Source organism: Rattus norvegicus, chromosome 1, assembly GCF_036323735.1.
Source record: "Rattus norvegicus strain BN/NHsdMcwi chromosome 1, GRCr8, whole genome shotgun sequence".
In the NCBI taxonomy this organism is placed as follows: domain Eukaryota; kingdom Metazoa; phylum Chordata; class Mammalia; order Rodentia; family Muridae; genus Rattus; species Rattus norvegicus.
Window position 1 is genome coordinate 89,422,980 of NC_086019.1, and position 11,404 is coordinate 89,434,383.

Sequence of the window (11,404 nt, forward strand, 5' to 3'; positions counted from 1 at the left end):
AGAGGCCTGTAGAGGACACACGATGTTTGGAGGGCATAAATAGGACCCCACATAGTGACAGAGTGAGACCCAGGATTACTTATAGAGCTAGCTGTGCAACGCTTGTGGGTCTTCGCTGATCTTTGCTTCCCTGAGAGAGGCATGGCCTTCTCCTGCTGTTCCTCCTGGTCCCTCCTGCTGACTTGGGCTAAGGATGAGGCCTGGCTGTCTCTGCTAGGTCGGGTCACCGCTGTTGATTGGTGTTTGCTATGCTGAATCCACTGAACTGGACTGCTGAGGTGTTTTCAAGTGGATCGAGCTGCCGCTGCTGACCTGTGAACTGAACTGCCAATTTCCAGGCAACACCGACAGGAGTTGCTCTAAAGAAACTTCCTAAACAGGTCCACTTCCCCTGTATCATTTCTTTGCTGGGTGATGGGCTACAAGGGAGGTTAAAGAGTCTAAGAACTATCATTAAAAGTAAGGTTTGAAAAAAATTAAATTGACATGACATCAGAAGAAGCCAAGAGACAATGAAGAGAAGGGGAGTGGACCCTTCTCATGGAGAGTAAGTGTGAGGCCAGTCTGGCCAGCTCTAGAGTGGAGAATGTGCCTCTGGCAGTCTTGTTCCTCCCTCCTGTTCCCTCTGCCTTGCTAAACAAACAAACAAACAAACAAACAAACAACCTCTTAGGTTACATTCCTAAAGCAAGCTGCTAAGGTCTACTCCCTTATTTATCTACTTACTCCTCCTGAGCTCACTTCCAAGAACCAGAATCCAATTATTGAAATACAGCACTCAAAAGCCCCATGGCTCACCTAACTAACATGCCCAATTAAAATTAACTATGTCATCCTTCCCCTTTTAGCCTTATGAACTGCCTTTTTCCTGTGTGTCACTTCTGTCTCCTCTGTGTCCACAGGCAGTCCTTGGTCCTCTGGGACAGATCCTCCTTTTCCTCTTCCTCCATCTCCTGTCTCTGTCCCTTATCCCTACCCTCTGTGCCTCTGGACCAAATATACTACTATGTCCTACCCCATGCTGACACAGACCACCCTTTTCTTCTCTCCTTAAAAATTATACCCCTGCCCCTTGGACTGACAAGCCAGTGTGGTGTCCCCAGCACCAGGTCAGGGTCTTCTAGTGTCACCACCATGAAGAAGGTAGTTCAGCAGCTCCAGCTGGAGCTGGGCTCAACCATGCGAAGGTTTCCCACTCAGTTGCAGATGCTAAACACATGTGTCTACAGAGTGCTCATCATGACCCTCTGCTGACTGGAGTGTTTTTAAGTTCAAATCCCTCAGACCCCAGAAGTCTACTCCTTTTTGTATTCATACAGCTTAAGGTTTCTCAAAACACCTTTCATGAGCCAGTGAATATTTAGGAGAACTGTGTTTGGTCTGTACAAAGCTTCTCTTTAACTTTAACAGGTGTCATAGTACACTGTCCTCTTCTTGTCTGTTCTTAACGCCTACCTCTCTGAATTTTCACGGATTTGTTTCACAGGATTCAACTAATTTATATGCACACAATAAAACAAAAAAAATTATACCTTAATGTCATCTGCTGCTGTTTCTCCGCCTGAGTCAGCTAGCAGCCATTTTAATTTTTCCTCACTGCTTAATAAAAGATCTCTGTGCAAATGGATCTTTGGGTGTGGTTTGTGCCTAATCCTGGGTCTGGGTTGGACCCCCCACTGTGTGGAAGGTTTCCTTCAAAGTCTTCTCTATGGAAGACTCTAACATTTTCTGGACAAAGGGAGTGGTTGATTACTAGGGCAATATTGTCTTTTGGCAACATATAAAACATGAGAGACACCAGGACATCAATGTAGCACACCTTTGGGGCCGTGACTGCTGAGTGAGTTTTCAGAGAGTATTAACTGAGTGCGGACGACCCACCCTGAATGAGGGCAGGCACATCTCATGCCTGGGACCCACCATTCCAATCTCTCCATTGTGCATCCAATGACAATGTCTTGGCTTCATGCCCCTCCCCACACACACTTGGTGCCACGCCCCCTACCACAATCAGCTTTTACCCCACCAGGAAGTCTTCCCTCCATTAACCTGCTTTCTTCTGGTTTCCATCATGGCAGTGGAAACATTAATTCATCCCCTGAGGAGGATGTGTGGATGCACATGGACACCTCTGGGTCTCCAGATTTACTCTTCCTGACATGCCACATCTCAGCACTGTGACTGTCAGGTCTATGTTTTAGGGTCTAAGGCTCCCTGAAGGAAGACCCCATACTCAAACAGTATGCACTGGCAAAGAACGTTTATTTTGCAGAAATTTTGCAGGGGTCAAACATTCATGAAAATGATGCCACGTGTAGGTGCTCATAAGTCCCTTTTATGCAGGGCTGGGGGAATTTTCCAGAAAGATTAGCTCACCCCTAATAAGATTGGTAGGAGCAAAGCAGTGACATTAGTAGAATTCTGATTAGTTGCTAAGTTAGTTTCATTGCATTTGGTGAGAGCTTGAAGAGTTTCAGAGACCAGCTCAGTTCTGACCTTGTTATTCCTGCTGTCCAGCTGTCACAGGAGCTGTCTTCAACCCGGACATACCCTCCCTAAGTCAGGGTCACCACTGAGCAACAGCTTACTGTCACTCACTTCCTCTGAGAAGCTCAGTTTGCTTCCCAGGGAATAGGAAGTTTTTATTCCCAAGAGGTTTGCACTTCTCATTGGGCCTCTCCGTCCCCCTTTCCCAAGGTCTGAACCGCTGGTGCAGGGTTATACTGAGACCTAAGGACCACGAAGCTTTAGTGTCGAAATGTGGGCCTTTCTGTCTTAGCATCTCAGCTGTAAGGTGGGACAATGGATGCCTTAAGTTTCTTCTGTAACTGCTTCCTGCTGACATTAGGGCATTGCCCAAGGGGCCCAGGGAGGCTTAAGTGCTAGGCAATGGGGCATTCATCAGAAGCACTGGATTAGGTGACCCTGTGGAAAGGCAGGGGACTTTCTGTCCTCTGGCCTGATTTACATCAGTGTTGGAGCCAGCTGGGAACTTCATAGCTTCCTTGGGTGGAGTCCGTCAGCCAGGCGAGACACTGGTGAGGCAGATGCAGACCAGGGACAAAAGTGAAAATTGTCTAGTGGTTGGGGAAGGTGAGCAATCTCAAGAACAGGAAAAAATTTCTCATTTCAAGAACAGGCAGGATTACTCATCTGGAGTTCATCAGATCTGTGGCAGGTGGGTCCCAATTCTTACCATTGTTTTGATTCCCTGAAGCTTGTTTGAACTTTAGTTTACAAACAGTTGTATATTAGTGCTAGCCATCACAAGGAAATCCATATTTGGATTAAAATAAATGAATAGGTAGATAGATAGATAGATGGATGGATGGACGGACGGATGGTAGTTGACAGGTGTCTGTGAGACAGGAGTATGCTTTTGTTTTTTGTTTTTTTTTTTGTTATTTTTTTTTGTTATTTTTTTTTTTTTTTTGGTTTTTTTTTTTCGGAGCTGGGGTGGAACCCAGGGCCTTGTGCTTCCTAGGCAAGCGCTCTACCACTGAACTAAATCCCCAACCCCTAGACTCATGCTTTTGAGACCTGGTAAATCTATAGGTTTGGGTTAAAAGGCAGAAAACCTTTCTTCAGGTCAGAGGGTTAGATACACAGACTGAGCAGAGGTGTTTGTAACATGACAAGAAGCACCTCTAAGTCTCCATCCAGAAGACAGCCAAAGGGAATTTAAAACCTTCAGCTAGTGATGAAATTCTAAACAGCCAGTGCTCCATTAGCTTATTAAAATTTCACTGGTTAATGTTTAAATTCTGACCTTTTGAAATCTTAGTATAATAACAGCATGGGGGTAAATATGAATGATTCCCTTTTATGCATCATTCCTTATATTTTATAACTTGCATTAATATAACTTAAGATGCCTTCTTAGACCCTCTAATTTTTATAACTTGCCAACATTAAAACATCCTCCATTTGAAGTAATTTTTCTATCCTCTAAGTTTTCTCCTTACCCCTCCACATCCTCTAATCCTTAGTTTGTATCACTAACCTCAATCATTTCCTAGACCTTTAAATATTTTTAGAAGCTCTTATATCCTCAGACCTTACATAAACTTTTAATCTCACCTTTTTTACCCTGAGATGTGGGCAGCTAATTCTTGAGAGCAGTCATCTAATATGAAGCTTATGAACAAGGCAAACATGCTTGCCCTTTTAATAAGAGCCCTGGTAGTTTTATCTAACTAATGAATTGAGCAATGAACTAAGACGGTGGTGAATTACCTTGAGGTAAGGGGCTAGTTGCCTATTGTCTGGCTGTTAAGCTGCAGTTAGCTTAGATGTCAATGTGATCAGAGATCTGAGGAGGATACATTGTAACCTAAATAAATGTCTTATGTGTCAATTAATATGATAGATTTACCCATTGCCCAGATGGCCATCCCATTAGGTTCCTGTGATGTTGATGTCTTGGTTGGGGGCACAGGTCCCAGGACTGGATCAACCTTCAGCTGCCAGGCTTGGCAAATCCTAGAGACTTTCCTGTGGAGGAGAAAGCTGGGTTCTTCTTGTCTTAAGCAACATGTAGCAATCAATTTTCCCGGTGTCCTTTTGGTTCATGGTTAGATTAGGCCCTGGCAGCAGATGAAGCTTTAGGACAGTTTCACCAAGTGGTTAGGGTACCACAATCCAGGCGGTGTCCTCTGCTGTTGTGCCCTTTTCTTCTTGGAGACCTTGGGGATCATTGTTAGGATTTGGGCGTCTCTGTCATAGTAAGTTTAAACATCAAATGCCATACTCAGCAGATCTCTGTCTGGCTTGGGGGCTGTCACCTACTAGGATATCTGAGTTAGACAATTTTGTTCTTAGTTACCTGTTTCAAGTAGTACCTTAGAAACATAAAACAAGAGACTGAATAAAGCTTTATCTTGTAATTAACTGCATCTGCACTTGGCGTGACTTTAAATAGGTTTTTGAACTAGAGGATATGATGGTTCATAAGTTTATTTATTGACTATTAACTGATATTTCTTAATTATAGTAGATTGTATGAGACTAGAACTGTTATAGCACCCTTAAAACTTACGGTTTTTGAGGTTGGGGATTTAGTTCAGTGGTAGAGCGCTTCCCAGGATAGTGCAAGGCCCTGAGTTCGGTCCTCAGCTCTGAGAAAAAGAAAGAAGAAAAAAAAAACTTACGGTTTTTGATCCTATTTACACACATTCTAGTGTGACAGAACGACTCAAGGGAAGCCAAGAAGATGAGGAACACAGGGGACAACAATATGGTGGGCACCCATTATTGATGATGGGACAATGGAAGTGTAATCTGTGATTTCCTGACTGAACTGTGGGCAGGGTGCTGGTCCCCTACATTGGGTAGGTAAGCTAGGTGGTGTCAGACACAAGGTCCTCCTCAGGCCTTGCACATGGTTTCCTCCTCCCGTGTCTGCAGTTCTTTTATCCTCTGTTAAGAGACACTAAGTGATAGGTGGAACATTCCAACATTCAAATGACGATGTGACAATTGCTCTTGTTCTATCCTCACCTGAGCAGGGGACGAGGAAGCCCAGCAGAGAGAGGAGCAGGGCGTACTGGATGTGGCAGGCTCCCATGGCTTCTCTGAGACTGGGAAGGGCTGATCAGGACCTGGGAACTGATAAACTACAGGAGTGAATTCAACCAGACAGGGATGGGTTAATCCTTGTTTTCTGGCCAGGGCAGTTCTAGGGAACATAAGACAATTGCCCTGGGAGCCCTCTGATTTAAGCCTCTGTCAGGACTTCAAATTCTAACCAGAATCTTCTCAAGGCCTGAGCATCTCACTCCTCAGGATCCTGCTCTCCCCAACCACAGGTGCCTTTCTGAGAGCCCTGGTTTGTCTGTCCTAGGGGTGTGCCACTTAGGATCCATTCTCACAGCCCCAGCTCCCCAGGACCCAGGAGTCTAGTCACCCAGCTTCCTTCTTCAGGCCTCAGAGTACATTCCTCAGCCCTGAGTCAGGAAGGGGTGCAAACCCGGACCGCCTCCTTCAGTCATGGCTGGTCAGACTCCACATGCTTCCCTTAGGCACAAAGTCTAGAACTCAGCATGCTTCAAAGACCCAGGGAACAAACCCATCTTCTTGAGAACAAAGCCCTCTTCCATCAGATTAGGGTGTCTGTGACCCAGTTCTCTTTCAAGACTAAGACTTCATTACCAGTTTACCCTGCATCAAACTCAGAAGACCATGCCCTAGCCCTTGTCCCTGTGAATAACGACTCACACAGACTCTTCTCCCTCCTCTCCCCTGCTCCTTCTCATGGGCTTCTTTCCTCAGGGCTGGGGGATCTGGAAAAAAGGATCACTGGTCTTTTTTTTTTCTCTTTTCTTTTCTTTCCTTTCCTTTTCTTTTCTTTTAAAGCAGCAAAATCCGTTCTGGTTCCTGAATCTCCTCACCAGAATCTCAGCCTTAAAAGGCACTTCCATTTTTACTCTGACGTAACCTGTTTGCGCATGTGCGACTCCTCCCTAGACTGCCTAACCTCATAAGGCACACATGCGCAGAAAGGGAGTGTTGGGCAAGTTCAGTGTCAGTTGCTGTGGAGGTCATCCTCCAATCGCAGGATCACATGGTATCTAGGAGGACTCTGTGAGGAACGCCCTTAGCCTTCTCACTGGAGATGCTTCTAAATTGTACATATGAGCAGGGAGCTGGTGACGGCACAGATTGCCATCACAGATATTTACCCTCCTCAGTCCCGGGAAGATGAGCATTCAGTTTAGGCAGATGTCAATCATTTTATTCCATTTAATTTAGTGTGCTTGTGGGTTGACATACATGTGTCAAGTTGCACATGACAGAGGACAATTTGTTGAATGAGTTCCTTCTATCATTTAGATCCCAGGAATCAAAATCCGGATGTCAGGTTTGGCCACAGATGCCCTTTTGCACTGAGTTATCTTGCTGGCTCTGAGTTCTTTTGTTAAAATCTAAATGATATGTAGAAAATGTTTGTTTTTTTTTTTTTGCAAAACAAAACAAAACAAAAAAAACAAACAAACAGAAAAACCAGGGGCTGGGGATTTAGCTCAGTGGTAGAGCGCTTACCTAGGAAGCGCAAGGCCCTGGGTTCGGTCCCCAGCTCCGAAAAAAAAGAACCAAAAAAAAAAAAAACAAAAAAACAAAAAAAACCCAGAAAAACCAAACGTGTTCCTGAATTCGTATAACGTCCTTCCCTTGTGGAGTCCCTGAGCAGCTTCCTGTTAGAGCTGTTGATATGGTGGCACCTGTCAAAACATCAATACCTGTGCCTGCTCATGTCCCGAGATATCACCATAGGAGCTGTCCTCTGTGACACCTTCATTCCCTCCTCTGCCTACAACCTTGAAGAAATCCCACCTCAGAAGCTGTCATTCACAGGAACTGTCCAAAGTCTTGACACCTCCTCTCCAGCCCACCCAAGCATCCAACTGTGATGACAAAGCCGGCTGTGGCTGAGGTCTCTGCATCCCAACCCATGTGCCATGTACGCGCGTCTGAGGGCCAGCTGTCTGTATTGAGTGCTTTCTGTTTGCACTCCCCCTACTATTCTTAGGAGAAGGACTTATCTCTGTACACACTGGATGGGTGGAGAGTGTGTGAGGTCTGACTGTCTACATCAAAGTGCTGAATTTAAAATTACGTGCTGCCACGGCTGGCTTTTACATGGGTCTCATATAGAATGCTTTCCTATAAGTTTGCAAATTTACAGCATTCATGGCATTCTACCAGATTCAAGAGGTCCTGTGGCTTGATTGATTGATTTGTTACAGAATCTCATATCAATAGCTTTGGGTGATATGGAAGTCCACAGGTAGCCCAGGCCAACCTTGAACTTACGGTGACCCTCTGTCTTCTGCTTTACCTTGCTTCTGTTGGTCCAACAGGGGTGAGTGTCCAGGTCAAGCTCCTGGAAGTGACCTCTCACCCAGGCACATTGCTGTACGAAACTCCAGCATAAAACCCATTGCTACACTAATTTGGGCTTTGGTCGTATCTGTACTTTGTTGTGTCATTGGGAGTTAAGCTGGCTTGAGCACATGTGTGTGTTTAGTCCCCTAAGTAGAAGCTTTGTCCCAGCAGGATTGGTCCCTGATCAGGGGAAGAGTGAGTGCATGGTTCTGCCTTCTGGGCATTGAGGTGAGGCCGAGAAGCCCAAGTGGGAATGTCTGCAGAGGAAGTTCCAACATGGCTGTTCTTCCCTGTACGGTGTGCACCTGTGAGCTAAAATGGCGGTTGCATGGTTCTTGCTATGGGTAGTGAGACATACAACTAAGGCTGAGTCATGGGGATTAGGAGTGTCTGGGGAAGGATCCCCTTGTGTGGTATGCAGTGGTGTGCCTGCTTGATGAGTGGGGTCCACCATGCAAATATGGAGACACCCTGAAAACAGTTCAGAGTTTTAGAGGTAATTCCAAAGTCTTTGGGATGAGCGCACAGGGTCAATACTGTGGGCAAGCAGCAGCAGCAGACGTTGCCTGGCCAGTAGTGTGTTGAAGTGGAATTTTCTGGTTTCTTAGGAGATTCAGTTGTGTCATGTGATATTTTCTGAAAACTGTCCTATGAGAGGATATTTTGCTGAGAACAGACTCAAGATGTTTTTCTGAAGGCATCCTGGAAAAGAGGCATGTGATGCTTTGCTATAGCATTTAGGGGGAGGCACTGTTTCTGTAATAGGTTCTGGATTTGGTCAATAAAGAAGGCAGAAGCCAATTGCTAGGTGAAGGGACTTCTGGGTCCGAGGAAGAAAATAAGGGACACAGGGAAAGAGGAGGTCTTTAGGCCAGGCTTTGTAACAGTAGGCATGCCACAACCACGTAAGATCTTGGGTGGCTGGGAAAAGTGGTCTCTGTTGCCGGGGGATGGCTGAAATAGGCTAGCTGATAAGGTTAGGGCAAGAGTTTTTAGGGTGGGAGTGCCCAGCAATGGTGCTATCTGGCTAGTTTTTAAATAAAACTGTCTGGTGTTTTCTATCTGCAGAGCAAATGTGGTCAGAGAAGGAAAGCAGCTGGGGCAATAGCCTGTGGCTTGGCAAAGCTAGCTGGGGACAACCGGATTGACAAATCCGGAGTGAGGAGAGGCTGGGGCAGCCAATCTCAGAGCTAAGTCCGGAGTGCAGGCTTCGGCCCGGACAAAGGACCTCAGGTGTTTTTAAAATTACACACAAGAGTAGTTTGAGAGGACATGTGATGTTTGGAAAGGGCATGGATATAACCCAACACACAGTGGATTGCACTGAATTAGATTGCTTTGCCGAGCCTCAATTTGCTTAACCTCATAGGGAGAAATGCACCAGAGAACTTCCGGTGGTGTTCTGGCGGCTTCTGCAGACTCAGAATCGGCTGGTTGGCAAAGCCTCTTCTGGTCTCTTCTGGATCAAAATGCTAATTCCCGAATGGTGTTTGGGAGTGGATCACACTGCCCCTGCTGATTCCTGTGAATTGAACTGCTGATATCCTAACAGTGGGAATTGCATTTGCCACTAAGAACTATTTCTAAATGGGTCCACATCCTCCTTTGCCCTATTAATCTCTCCTTTCCACTACCTCTTGTGGGTGGTGGGCTAGAAGGGAGGTCAAAGCATTTAAGTGCACTTATCAAGCCTGCGGGTGTGGGTAATCATCCTCCCAGTCTGTGGAGGGCACACTTCCCTCCAGCAAAGGGTTATACTAGGTGGAGATGGTTTGCCCAGATAGGAACCCCCGCCCTGACCCCAACAGCCAGGTAAGATGGATGGAGAGTCAGCCCCTGAAAGGACAGGCATTGGCACCAGACACCCCAAGACCTAGTTGTCAGCACAAAGGAGATTTATTTACCCAGAGGGACAAAGGGCAGGGAATAAGGGACAAATACAGGGGATGAAGGAGGAGGGGAAAGGAGTAAGGGAGAAGGGGAAAGGGGTGTTTGTCCTGGAGGGAGAGTGGAACAAAAAGCTCCCTCTGGATAGACAGGCCATGGAAGTTTATAAAGGTACAAGGGGAAAGCCCTGCATTAGGGTGAGGAGCTTAACTGTAATTGAGCATGTTACAATCAAAAGTCTAGCTTTTGATTGCTAGACTTCACACTTCGATAGCCACATCTGCGGGTCAGCCTCAAGAGGAACAAGTGGCCCAATAAGAGAATAGATAGGTAGCTGGCTTTAGGGATAGAATCTAACAGTTTTTTGCAACAGGCAATAGGGGAAGGGCAAGGTCTGCCAGAGTCATGTTTGTCATGCTCTGCTCTGTTCTACTAGAGCCCTTTTGACAGCTACAACAACAGGTATAGGCGAGAAAGCCATTCATTTTGTACAGTAAGAGCGTAATGTTGGGAAACACCCAGAGGAGTCACTCTCCTACAGAGGATGTGTTATCGAACCTTAGCAATAAGAGGTTGGGAACAAGCCCCGGGACTTTAGGAATGGAAACGAGATCATGATCAGTCTAGGGTATGGTTGAGGAGGAGGGTTTTATTGTAGTTATGAGGCCAGAGGCTTCACGACTTAGACTGTAAGACCCGATTACTGAAGATGCCATGTGCTTTGACTGTAGATCATAAAGGACTTCATTATTGGAAACTCCCACCCTACTAGCTGGCTCCCCTGGGGCCTTGAACTTACTTTCCCTCTATGAATAAATGGAGTCTGAAAGTGAAATGGTACTATTTAGAACAAGTTTCTTTTGCTTGTTCTTTTTTAAAAAAAGATTTATTTATTTAATGTATATGAGTACACTGTAGCTGTCTTCAGACACACCAGAAGAGGGCATCAGATCTCATTATAGATGGTTGTGAGCCACCATGTGGTTGCTGGGATTTGAACTCAGGACCTCTGGAAGAGCAATCAGTGCTCTTAACCACTGAGCCATCTCTTAACCAGGGGAGATGGAGGCAGCGAGAGAGCTAATATTTTTCCACCAGCCTCAGACAGCCCCTCCCATCCAGGAGGGAGTACACCAATCTCTTCTGGAGCAGTTCCTGGAGGCCAGGGAGCCCTGTCCTCACAGTAGGACTATCTCAACCTTATCTAATGGAATGCATTTCAAGGACCCCTGCCCTGGTTTGTAGATACCTAGGGGTCGATTGAGCCCACCAGTGTCCCTCCTGTATGCCCCATCTCCATCGCTGTAACCCACCCTTTACGGAATGTATAAAACTGTACTAATGAGGATTGTTCAGGGTCGCCTCTCCTCACGAGGTAGGCAGACCCCAGCTCGCTGGAATAAGCATAATTCTCATGCTATTGCATCAGTCTCTAGTCTCATGTCTCATTCACAGGAGTCTCCTGTAATTAGGACTCAGGTCAAGTCTTACATTAGGAAGATCAAAACCTCAAGGCTGTCTTCTCTGGTGACACTGAGAGTTCAAGTCCAGCCTACACAATATGAAGCCTGTAGTGAAAATTTGGAGATTTATTTTTTTCTGAAAAAAAGCACAGATATCATGGGAACGAGTT

The 11,404-nt window shown here is 45.8% G+C and overlaps 1 long non-coding RNA gene across 1 annotated transcript; it reads right to left on the reverse strand.

Moving 5' to 3' along the window:
- Positions 1-2,034: 2,034 nt before the first annotated feature.
- On the reverse strand, positions 2,035-6,760 carry LOC120096890 (uncharacterized). Its single transcript, XR_005493771.2, has 3 exons — positions 6,217-6,760; positions 5,500-5,607; positions 2,035-5,117 (listed from the first exon to the last, which is right to left on the reverse strand). It is a non-coding gene; the product is annotated as an uncharacterized LOC120096890 (long non-coding RNA).
- Between the last annotated feature and the right edge of the window lie 4,644 nt (positions 6,761-11,404).